The sequence below is a fragment of the Sander vitreus genome, chromosome 15 (genome assembly GCF_031162955.1).
Source record: "Sander vitreus isolate 19-12246 chromosome 15, sanVit1, whole genome shotgun sequence".
In the NCBI taxonomy this organism is placed as follows: Eukaryota; Metazoa; Chordata; class Actinopteri; order Perciformes; family Percidae; genus Sander; species Sander vitreus.
Window position 1 is genome coordinate 18,268,616 of NC_135869.1, and position 13,224 is coordinate 18,281,839.

The following is a 13,224-nucleotide window of genomic DNA, read 5'->3' on the forward strand; positions in this document are numbered from 1 at the left end:
TTATCTACTCTCCTCTCATTTATCTACAGATGTAGAAGGCTCAAGCTCAGAAGAGGGGAAAGATTAAGTGCAGGGTAGAGAGGAGCCTAGGAATATGCAGGAGTGAAAGAGAGAAAGGAGAAAGAGTGATGGACTCAATGTGATCTCTTCAGGGGGGGGTTAGTGTGTTGTGGAGTCCATGCTATTTGTTTTATTGGCCTTTGGGGAGAAAAGGAACAGAACATTTGTGCTGGATAGAGGGAACCACATGGTCTGTAGTTTATTTGTTTATGAACCTCAAATCTTTGAAATAGCATCATGATTCACAGATCTCTGTCTCTTACTGTCACACCAGTTCACTGTTGCATTTGTTTTTGCCCCAACCTGTCACTTCTCCTTTCTCTCACGATCAGTTTGTGCTGCTGTTGTCTGTTACCAATCTTCAGCCCATTCTTTACTTATCTAAGGTCCTTATTTTCATGCCGTTAATCTTAAAGCTATAGTGCGTAGTTTCTGTCACCCCCATGAGGAATTCTAAGTAATGACAACAAAACTGTCGGCCCATCCACATGATACAAGCCTTACGTGGTCGCGCACGTGCCCCCACCCCTCCTCCACACAGTTGCTTGTAGCCAAGGAGGACACGGAGGATTAAAAAAACATGACGGACTCTTCAGAAGAGGTAATTATCTTCACTCGAGCTTCTGCGCGGGAAAGTCACTGGACGACACAATCTTCTGAACATAGCCATACTGAGAAATACAGAGAGAGTTGTGTGGAGCTGATAGTCTTAATTAGCTTTGCATCAACTCATTTGGCAATGGCTCTGAATGTAACAGACGTTTACTAATCAAAAAGTTACGCACTAAAGCTTAAATAAAGTATAACATGATGAGAACATTTGTGAAAACCTAATACTTGCTCAGTTGCAGAAGTGCCAAGCTGTCAGACATGGTTCTCCTATGAGGTAGTGTGTTGGCCCAGCCAGCAGACGGGCTAAAAAACTCAGGTGTAGTTTAGAATCGCAGTGTTTACGAGGCACAACGCTGGTGTAATCCAAGTAATTGTTTATTAGAGGCCTCAACCTGTGTTATAAGTAATTACTTTCGGGTGCCCTAGCCCTGTAAAAATCCGGTTGTTTCCTGTCTGGGTGCCTAACACCACAATCTAAGCTCCTCCTTCCAAAATGTATATGTTTTACTACACCTTGTGAATGATATTACATATAATTATGTTTTTTTTTCTGTGAGCAGCGCAGTTGTAAATACATATGCTATTAAGAATCATTAGAGCTTTGGCGGTGTAGAGCTATTCCTCAGTGACACTCCATCACCTGCACCCATAAAACTCTTAGTGCCGAGCCAGTGGGGGAGGATTGTAGGTGTAGAACGGTGCTCTAACAGCCACTTCCTTAATCAGACGGCTGGACAAATTGTAATCATTAGCACTGTTGTAAGCAACATGCATGACATGGGTCTCGAAACTCATTAGAGTGAGTCAGCTGGAGTTGCTAGTGAGTGAAGGAAGAAGAAAAGGAAAGCAGGAGAAGGAGGGTGCTGTCACACACTCACCTGGGTCTGTTTGCAATCAGGCAGCTCAAGCAGGCAGTTCAATTAGGGCCTAACTGAGCGCTGCACCAGCTTGCACCAGCAAGGCTTGCGTCATCTCCAACCACACATAGATGAGAGCCCTCCTCTGATTCAAGTATATGCACACACACAGTCAGATCTGTGCACAGTAACCCACACAAACTATGATTACAGTTACAACAATCACACATGCGCATGCATACTCAGTGGGGTGCAGAAACTGCACAGACACTATTTCACTCTGTAGCTTTGTTGTCCTTCTGTGCCATGTAAAGCTCTTCGCTGGCTCCAGCAAAAGGCAGTGAGCTGTTGAAGCAATGATACCTGTGAATCCTTTGGTTAAATTTGGCAGTTTGTTATCTGCTACTGTTTAGTGTTCATGAAGTAACATATAAATAGTCAGGAAACATTAACTACTGAGATCGTGTTGAGTCTTTCTGCCTTTTATTGTAACTGAGAAACACACCCTCAAAAGATAATCTCTGCACACACTACCAAATATACTGTAGAGACAACCACACACACACACACACACACACACACACACACACACACACACACAAATACTGTACACACAAGCGCAAAGACACGTGTGCTCGTCCACACAGCTGCACATGCTTGAGCAAAGTTAGCATCTGTCCCAGAAACATCCGTCAGTGCCTCCACATCTGTGTGCTCCAGCTCAAGCCTTTTGCTCCGGCCCCCACACCCCACACACGTTCCCCTCAACTGGGCTTGGCCTCATGCCACCATCCCTTAGTCGTCCAGCTGAGTGATACATGTGCTAACCTCGGACAGCTATACAGTCCTGTTGCCTTTTTAAAGTATTCCTAAAAGGGAATGTGATAGGGTGGATTTCATTTGAAATGTCTTTTTTTGATTGAAAGGGAGATGTGGCAACTGTCTAGCAGCACTTCTAATGGCCCTAATGTGGAATGTATTTTCACGGTGACACATGTTCAAAGCTTTTCCTTGCATGCTCACTGAAGCAGCAAATGCCACCCATCAAACTATGTCTCATCTATCTGTGACGTGACTTTTCTTTTTAACTTCCTCACGGATGGACATCAGTTGAGGGACATCATTTATGCTGGAAGATGAAAGCATCACTTACAGTGACTGACACAAAATATGCCATGTGCAAAGTGCTTTAACTTGGCTTGATTTTAGCTTTCTTTTTTGAGGGTGTTGGGTATTTTTAAGATGTTGTTTTGGGTTTTACAGAGGCTGGGTTCAAATTCTGTGCTGATGTTGTTGATCGGCGTCTTTAGTGACAGCATCATTCCTCCCCCCCATTTTCACCCCTAACTTACCCCTGCCCTGAGGTCATTAGTCATAAGCATGGAGGGAGGGGAGGGAGTGTTGTGAACAACGCAGAGGGGATAGTGCAGAATGGATCCTATTGTTAGCCCCACAGGCCTAAGGGTGCTGTCTCACCCGGGGAAGTATCACCATTTGGACTATGCTTGCAGCCAAGTGTGTTTTCTTGGGTGTCCGTGTTGTGTAAGTCTATTTTTCTGTGAATGTGCACATGTGTGTTTGTCAACAAGCACATGTATGTGTTAACGTGTGTCTGCACAGACATATCACCACGCTCACTGCTCTTTTTGGTTATTTCCATCAGGCATGTGATGTGACACAGCCTGACACCACCACATGAGCATGTGAAACTTGTGACAAGCTAATTTGAAAACTTGATTTCTTCTACCACATATAATGACTGTGATGATGTGTCACCTCTTTAGGTATTCCCATATGTTGGCCTCTCTGTGCGGCCCAGAGTATGTGCTGCATACATGTGTAGGTTGGTGGGTGGGTGGGTACACCAGAGACGGCTTGTCCTAATCTGTATTTATGTTCTTGTGGTTAAAGTAATACAGATTACCATAATCATATCTGGCTGTGACATGACTGATTTCTGGCCAGCTTTCATTCATACATCTCGGCAAACCTATTTCTCTTTGACTCCCCTTTAAATTGGGCCCAGGTTGTTAAGGGCCTATCCAGTGAGTGAGCACACCTTGTTTCAGGCGACCTGGGCCGAGGGGAAAATCAGCCTTTAAAAACTACGTAAGGGAACAGACTCACCCTGCCAAAATGGCAACCGCCCTGTGTGCTGTCCAGCTGGCACACCAACAGCCAGAGAAGGAGGGATGGGATTGGAATCAAAGCAAAACTAAGAGTGATTTTCTCCCAGACCTCCTGTTGCAGAGAAACAGCATGTAAAAGCATGGAGATGAGTGTAAAGAGACTTAGCTAAACCATCATTCTTTCTCATCATTATCCTCCTCTGATGCATTGTACTTCTTAATAACGAATAAATTTTTTTATCTGCATTTATATTGGAACAAAACCACCAGTACAGTTTGAAGCCTCTTTACTGTATCTCAACCTTAACAGTATGTAAAAGCAATTGTGATACGTTAGGTTTACCAACTCCTACGACCCCATGCCTGCGAGTGGTTACAGTAACACTGTGACCCAGACCTATCTCTCTGTATGCCTGCCCTTTCCTTGCTGTGCTTTACAGGGTGTTAGCAGTTGTATGTTTTGTTGTAAGCTGAGTCTTGAGTCTGAACAGAGCGGAGCTTGGAAGGGAGGAGGCTCCCAGCATGTTGGAAACCACAGCATAACCGGCGCCAACTCCAATGAGACATGAGATATAGTTTTGGCTTCCCCGAAATCAAATAAATAATCTCAACCTTATTTATTTACTTAAGCTCTCATTATGATTTGCAGCCTCTCAATTATTCTACTGGGGTAAAAGGATTTTACACATACATTACTGCTGATTTTCTGACACACACCTGCCACCTGTTTTTGCATTTGTATTTCAGTCTGGATATTTCATCATTAAGTAATTGCAGCGGGGCTATAATAGTGTAAAATCATTGTCAGAACATTTATGCAGCGGCAGGGTTTGCCATTCCTGCTCACCAGCACCGACAGAAGCAAAAACATTCAACCACCTATAAACATACAAACAGACACTCAAAATGAGACCTTGGTAGCAACAGTGTTACAGCTATCAGATCCTTTTGGCCATGTGTTGAGTGCAATAATGGTAACGGCAATGACAGGCTCAGCCCATACTCTCAATTAGGCTCCCCGAGTGCTAGGTGTGGAAAGGTGTCTGGCAAAGCGCCTGACCGCAGCACTCAAAGAGCACTTTGTCTGCGCACCTCACACCCACCGTACCTGCTCATTTTGTGGAAACAGCCCAACGTTGTCACACAGTTGATTTAATAAAATTGGATCCCCAAAATGAGACTTCTAGTGTTTCAGGGGCGCAATAGTCGTAATGGAAACACATACAGTCCACCCCCCGCCCTCCCTTTGGCTTTGCAGGCATCCTTCCAGAGTCAGAATGAGCGGGGGAGACCCGGGGTAAACGGATACTTCCCTACTGTGAGCCCAGTAGTCTGGGTATAGCAAGAGTAACCCCACGTCCATCACAAGCTCATATCTAGCCACAAGCCTGGCTGTTGCTGCAGCTTACAGACTTGTTAAATGATGATTGCAAAAACAGAAAAAGTAAAAAAGTAAAATAAAGGTAGCGCCGGTGTTGCTGTGGTTTTGTAAGTTAGTTTTGGGATCTGTGGGCAGCCTGTTTAGTCTCATGTAGCTCGAGCTAAGTGTGTGATGTTTCGTGTTATGATGATGTGATGTGATGTGATGATTTCGTGTGATTATACGTGTTTACAGGAGTGACATTTAATAATCACCCCAATAACAAACTGGATTTACTGGACTTAGAAGGATGCAAGTGAATAAAATGAGTGAGCTCAGTTTTAACAGTATATCGACCCGTGTTGGCTGGGAATGCAGAGGGATGATCAAATTGCTGAAAAGGTTGGCAGTCTTGGAGGGCTGAGCTTGGAAACCATAGTGGGTGTAGCAGAGCCTACGCTGCAAACTGATGTCTTGCAAAAAATAGACATTGATGACGTATCCTTATAGGCCCAAAAGGAAGTAAGAAATGACAGCTATTAGTCTCTGCAGCAACAGAGCATCTTCATTCACTGCTTCTTCTCCTACTGCACTGTAACTTTTATTCTCGTATTTTCTGTTTTTAACTTTTTAATAATTTTTATGTAAAGCACTTTGAATTGCCCTGTTGCTGAAATGTGTTATACAAATAAAGCTGCCTTGCCTTGCCTTGCCTAGAGATGCTTCTTGGTTGTGCATGCTTCTCTTGCCTAGAGCCGTACTGTGTATCCAACAACTATAAAGGTTTAAAGGCATGAAGACACAGTTGGCTGACTGTACAAACTTTAGCCTGAATCCAGACCTCTGAATCACTGCCCACACCTCCAACTATTTTAGCAACATGACAATTCAGTCTGAATATTTATTATTACCAGTTCTACATTGTGGATAACATGTAGGAGCTGCTCTGCATATCTCTGTACCGTCTCTGGACATGTGACAGCACACATGACAGATTACCTTTTGCATGTTCAGATATATAGCAACATTGTGAACAGATGATAATCCATATTATGTCATTTATTTCTGTGCATACTGTGTATTGTCTGTCTTAGAATGATTTCCTCCATCCTGGAACAATATTCATAGCTTTGGTCTGCAACTCACGACACTTTATTGTAGGCTTGTTGGTGTCAGTACAATGCACATTTTTAGTGTGTTCCATATACTGTACTGTATGTGCTTCTTTAGTTGCACATAAACTCTCTTTTTGTTATATTTTGCATACATTAATGATATTTGCATTATGGTCCACTCTGTTTAACTATTTGAATATATTATTAGGCTTTTATGGGTTATTTTTACATTAATCTCACATTAATACAAATACTAATTTCAGTATAGGGATTAAAAAGCTTTTAGCTGTGAAGCAATGCAGTCAGATAGCTTTCATGGGATAGGCGTAGGGTAACGGGCAGCGGGTAAACACCCTGGTGTCGTGTGTATTTGTTTACCCACCAGTGTGTGTTGACACATACTGTATATTACCAGGAGACTCACAGCATAGGGTGGGGTGTTAAAGGTGTGTGTAAGCGTCTATGTGTGTGGTGCGGTGGGCTTCCAGGCTCCTTAAAGAGCACACATTGTGGTTAGCAACTGGCTGTGAAAGAGGCCCCTTATTAATATTAGGAAAATGCCCCTTAACTGCTGGCAATGCTTTTACTGATAACTACAGGTGATTTAGGAGAGATTACATCACATTTTTCAGTTTACGTGCTCGAAAGAACATCCTTTCTAGATCAGATCAATTAAAAGTGTTACTCAGATCATATTCACAGATCCATTCCAGGTAGTTGAATTAGAGGCTGACGCAACGGCGAGACTTTGACCACATAAATGAGATTAGAACAAACAGCATTGGTTGGAACGGCCATTTATGCAAACATGAGAATGTGGTTGTGGAAGTTTTAGGCATGCATGTTCCGTAAATGGTTTTAGTTCCCAGCATAATTTGCTATCTTCAAAATCTTTTCTTACACGCAGTATAGCCATATGATGGTGTGTGAGCCATATTCATACATCCCAGAGCCATCTCCAGCCTCTGTTCCAAAATGATTTAGACAGGTTTGTGAGGTTAAATCTTGTGGTCTACGACATAGAGGTTTACTTCCATAATTACGCTTTGCCGGGTTATTTGTGTACTTTATGAGCCTGAACTTGTGACCTTGGATGCATCGTGGAACAATTTATGATTTCTTTTTTCTTCTCTCTTGTACATGATAAACATCTGCAAACCTCCCCGGAGCCGACTACGATGACAACTTACAGCGAAGGAGTTTTAAAAAATGAAACAGCAGAAATCTCCCCTTTCCTCTCTACCTCCCTTACCCCTTCCCTGTCCTCTTATCCCTCTCTTCTTCTTCACTCCCATGTGTTTCTGTAGTCTTTGGAGGTTGAGAGGGGAGACAACGGGGGGAGATAAATCCTGCTGCACATCTGAGATTTATTTGGCCTCCCCCTGGGGAGTGCGGTGAAGCTCTGCATCTCAAGAAAATTGCCGAGCGTTCTCTGTTCGGCTTGGCACACTCTCAAACACACTCTCACACATGTACACACACACACACACACACACACACACACATTCTCCTCAGCTGGCTTAATTCCCCCCTTCTCCCTGTCACAGTGGCAAAGTTTGTCCACTTTTCTAGCCCTCAGTGCCACAATCCTTTGGTGCATGTTTCCATCTAATGCACATTATTTCAATGTATAGTCCCTTTGTTCCAACGTCAACAATGCACTCCCACTCTGGAAACCCCCTATATGCATCCTGAGGCATGTTTGAGTGATAATTCTGTTACAAAGCAGGCCTTAACTTACTGAGAAAAAGAAAAACCATCCAAGAGTCAACACAAGAAATGCTCTTTCAACTTTCAAAAAAAAAGAAATTTCAAGAAGAAGGTGGCCATTTGTAAAGCACGTCTAAAGACTATACAAATACGAATACTGTACAGCCACATATCATCACACACATTGCACACTAAATGATTTGTCTTTGTTTAAATGAGCAGCATGATGAGTTAAGATACCAAACTCATTTGTCTACTTCAGACTCAGGACTCCCATGCCCATCCCCCTCTCCCTGCATCTATTCCCCACCTGGCTGCCATTGAGGTTAATAAGATCACAGACAGGTGGCTCTTCTTGTGACCTGGATGTACTTATCCCCTGATCCCTGGCGACCCTGACAGGAAGTGAATCGCTGGCCAAGTGACCTCCCCTGGTGGCCCTTCCTGTCCTCATGTTGCCTCGCAGGAAGGAAGGATGCGGTCTGTTGTCCTCAGGCGCCGCTCACTCGCTCTTCCCTCCTCAGCCCAACAAGAAACCAGATTATTGATTCCAGGCTCGTCTCTCCTAATGCTCACTTTTTTATCCTCCTTTTTTGTCTCTTCCATTTCCCATCTTCTTCTCAGCTCCCACTTTATCCTATTTTGACATCATTTCTTTCTTCTTTGGTCGTCTTTATTGTGCCCTTGTGAGACGTAAGTAAACACTGCGGACATTGGCAAACCGCAACGTCCCTAATTACACTCTAGGGGCTAACAAGACACTTGATTTATAGTCATAATTGTATTTATTTCTTACACTGATTTGTTTATTTGTGTTATTGTTATTTTATTGGCCATTTGTTTACATTAAATATGGCAGTCATTTTATGTGGCGGAGAAATCCCAAAGTCAGACCTCTGGGTTTAGTGTGCTCTCAAATGATGTGCATGCACATTGTGAATTACAGGACACCATTTGGTGGTAGTTAGGAAAAGAGAGAAGGGGACTTCCAGGCAGACAGAGAAAGAGACCTTGTTAACAACATCAAACGCTGTTTTTGTTGTTCTTCTGGCTGTAGTTTAAGAAGGAACTCAAACCAAAAAGAGGTGAGAAGGTCATGAAGAACATTTGCTTACTGCTCAGACACACTGATAACAACAGTGTGCAAGAGGAAAAATACTTTACCTCCCGTGGGGTTTCAGTGCTTATCCATGTTTTCTGTCTTGGTAACATGAGCATACAACATCATGAACACAGTCACACTCTCCATTGGATCTAATGATGCAGCCAGGGCAGGTGGTTTATTGGTCCTAGTCAATGTTGCAGCCACATATGATGACATTATCGTCGACATTTTGGTCTTTTTTCTCTGTATATGCAAGTGTCACTCAGCTGCCGGTGCTAGACAGCACCGCCATGTTTCCACAACATAATGCAGCTTTGTAACTACAGTTAGAAAGGATAAGAATTCAAAATCACATAGTCACATAATCCTGTTCTTTTGGAACCATGCTAATGAAGTTCATAAAAGGTGAAAATATAGATCTGCAAGGTGCATATAATGTTATATACACACCACAAATAACATTACTTAATCCAAAACAAGCAAACAGGATATGAACACTCCTCTTTTCGTTTGTTGCTTAACTATTTTTGAATGTTTATATCAGGTTAAATAATGTAATTGTGTTGGACTATATGTCTTGTCTTTGCAAACAATAAATAAATGATATTTTTACACTATTAAATAGATCAAAATTAAAGAGGGGCGACATTGGAATAGGATCCAAATTAGAGTGATACCATCTATATAACAATTAGTTATTATTTATTTAAGATTCAAATGAGCATTGTACTTTGCTTTAAAGTGGGCTCAAGTGCAGCAGTTCTGTAGGAGCTAGTTAAATCATCAAACCTAACATCAAATTTAAACATAATGACTAAGGATTTGTGATATCTTAAACAACAGAACACTGTCATTTTTGCAGTTTAACTACACTCTACAAATTAAATAAACAATAGTGGATTTAAAGGTCCTCTTCGTTATGATTTCCCTGGTGTCTTTAATATAGAAATCAAACGGTCTCTTCTTATTAAAAGTAAATCCTAATCATTGCATAGTAAGTGCCGATATAATATGTTCTAAAAGACTTACAAGAGGACAGCAGGGACAAAGCATGAAGTGAGATGCTGTGATCCCACAGGTGTTTTTCTCCCCTCTATGTTGTGAGTCTGCAACTGCATTGCCACCTAGTGGGAAAGGAGGTTTACTGTCCTCAGACCGGTGTGGTTTAAATGAATGTATATTCAGTAAACAGAAGTAGTATGTTCTATAAAGGCTTAGGCAGCATATCTGAGGTAAATAAATGAATATATAACTGAGCCCTGAATAACTGTTGGTCACCAACATCTCTTTGTTCATTGGCTAATTCAGGTCAGACTGTTGGTCTGCGAGTGTGAAGTCTTCGAGCTGAGCAAATCCATATTCCTAAAATCATCAGAAGCAAACATCAAGCCAGTGAGTTCACATCTGGAGCTTATGTGGGAGATTGACAATATGTCAGGCCTTCAGGCTGTAAGAGAGCATCACTACAGTTGCAACGCATCAAGAATGCTCACGATGAATAAATCACTTATCAGCAGAGGCCAGAGACACTGAAAAACTGTGTTAGCCACAAAAGAGGGGGAGAAAGAGAGAAAAGAAATTGAAGGACTGGAAGGGAGGGTAATAAGAGAAAACATGTTGTAAAAGAACGGGAAGGTTTGTTTGGCCACGTTTTGCTAAATGGTCTCAGTGGTGCAGCTAATGGTTTTAGGTTTGTGTCCAAGCTCCACTGAAAATAAGTGGGAACCAATGAAGGGCTAGCTGTTGTGTTTTATGCATTTTCATCATTTTGCAAGAGAAGGAGGAGAATTTAAAGTGCAAGAAAATTTTAAATGGAAACTGAAATCACCTAATTTAGAGCCACACATAACACATCCTGTTACTCCTTCATGTATTTAACAGATGTTAGGTACAGTGCATTTGGAACTGTTTCATCCATTACAATCTATATTTTAGGTTTTCACTCCAAATGTCAAGCTCACATTTGAAGATCATGAAAAAGTGTTTATCCACTTTGATCTTCCATGTCTGTCCCTGTCTTTCAACCCTATCAGGTTATAAGTGGTTCTTCTCCTGACCCTCACCAGTCCATTTTGTCTTTCATCGACTGTGGCTGAGCTATGTGGCAACAAGGCTGGTCAAATGGCATCTGTCCCTTCAATAATCCTGGCGTTATCGCTACACATCAAAGCGTTAAAGGCTTGCATAATTGAGTTAACGAGTGTGTTTGGGACGTAACCTGATCCTTTATTCCCTGTGAGGACCGCAGTCACAGTGTGTGACCACAGACAGAGGCGAAGAGAGAGTGGGACGGACTGAGAGGGCCCAAAAGCCCTGCAACAACTGTGGGTTCACGCTGTGGGCCTGGCAAGCCGCAAAGCGCCCTGGGCCAGTACCACGCTAATGAAAAAACAACAGTGGGGTAACGCTGTTGTGAAGCTGGGACCGTAGCACCATGCCCACTGCACAACTGCCCCGGTCAGCACTGGCACTGGCCGCAGAGCCAGTTGTCACAGCCTTAATCTTGCCTGCTGAATGACCTCATCATTGCCTGCTGCCTCCTGCAGCTGCTGCCATGGCTCGTTACTGCAGCAGCACCCGAGTGACCTCACCTACACAGCACATATACAATCACATGCAAAGTAAGCAGATACAGCAGTGCAGTGCCCAAAACATGCAAAACCTTAAAGGATATGTTCACCCAAATTGCAAGAAGGCATTTTTTTATTAGTGGCATCTGGCCATGCAGAACGTTTTACTTTCATCTGCTGAGATTTCTGCCTCCACCCCGACTCAAAGGACGTCAATAGAATTTTTTTTGTGCTGCTAAAAGCATTGAAAAAAATGACTTTTTAAACTTTAATAGCAATGTGTCTTTCCATTCCCGCTTACCCTGGAAAATTCATAGAACTTGCTGTGGCCAGTTGGCTTTTGGAAATACTTTTAATAAAATAAATTACCCCAGTGAAAACTGTCCACAGTGAGGTCTGTGGATTGTCCGGGTAACCAGGGCCCAGTCCATCAAATGTAGCTTAACTAATTGAGGCTAGCAAGCAAGATATCAGGGTAAACTAATCCAGGTTATTTTCATCCAGCTAATTTGGTTCTTTGAAAGCAGTTTGGGGATTGATTTGAAAAATCCAGATGATGTTATCTTGGGTAACAGTGCACTCTTATTTGGAAATGAAGGCAAAATAAGTGGCGTTGAATACATGAACGGCATTCATATGATTGTCTGGATGGATGATCATGTGATTGCAGTTACATGAGGTTGGTGTGTTGAGAACTGTCCCAGCATGCACTGAGGCTGAGGAGTAGATTCATTTATAATCTCATGTGTGTTGCTGCGTTGTTACTGGTGTAATTGTGTTCTACATTGTGCACCACAATGTTACCACTGTTTCCATAATTCACTTTTAAACAGTGCACAAATGATGTTGGTGCATGATTGGAGGTTCTCCCCCTTATGCAAGACACGTTTAAGTGATAATCACAAGCCTGTTTCAAAAAGATGAAAATGAATCCTTTCATCTCTTACAACAGCTTTAATTGCATAAACAATTTTCAGCAAAGTGAGTTGATCATTTAGTACATTTTAGTGTTGAAATGACAAATGACTTGTTTAATGGCATGAATATGTTTCAGCTCCAATGGTCTTTTTAACAGTTAGAATGTTTTAGTTGAGTTTATGTCTTTTTGCTCACAGTCTCTCAAACTAAATTTGGTTTTGGTTTTGTTGTGTAGCAAGCTGAAGGGGTTGTGAAGGATTTGGTAGTGGGTTTTCATGGAGGCAACCTGAGTTTACATAATGTTACAGACCTGCAATTAATGTCCTCAACCATGATCTTCCCCCCAACATAAAATACATATACACAATACATATTAAACATAAAATCTTTTTTCTTTTTTTGTTGCCTATCTATACCTTAGTCATAATGTATTTGCTGTGACATTAATCTTTCCCTATAACTTTAGTCATACTGTAGTAACCATGTGCAGATATTGTATTTTTAAACATAATAATTACGGCACAATTATAAATGGCATTGGATGTAATGGCATTTTGTCAGAATTGTCTAATATCCACATTTGTATATGGAAATGAAACCAAAACAACAATGCATAGAGAGGGGTTTTTTTCTATGTGATTTGACTGTATTGGCCCTTTAACTGCACAAAGTAGGAGTAGCAATTACAACATGGATGTTTCATGTAAACATGAAGCTAATTTACATACATTGGAATGACGGCTCCATATTGCACTCATATCAAACAAGATCAGACTGTTCTGTACATA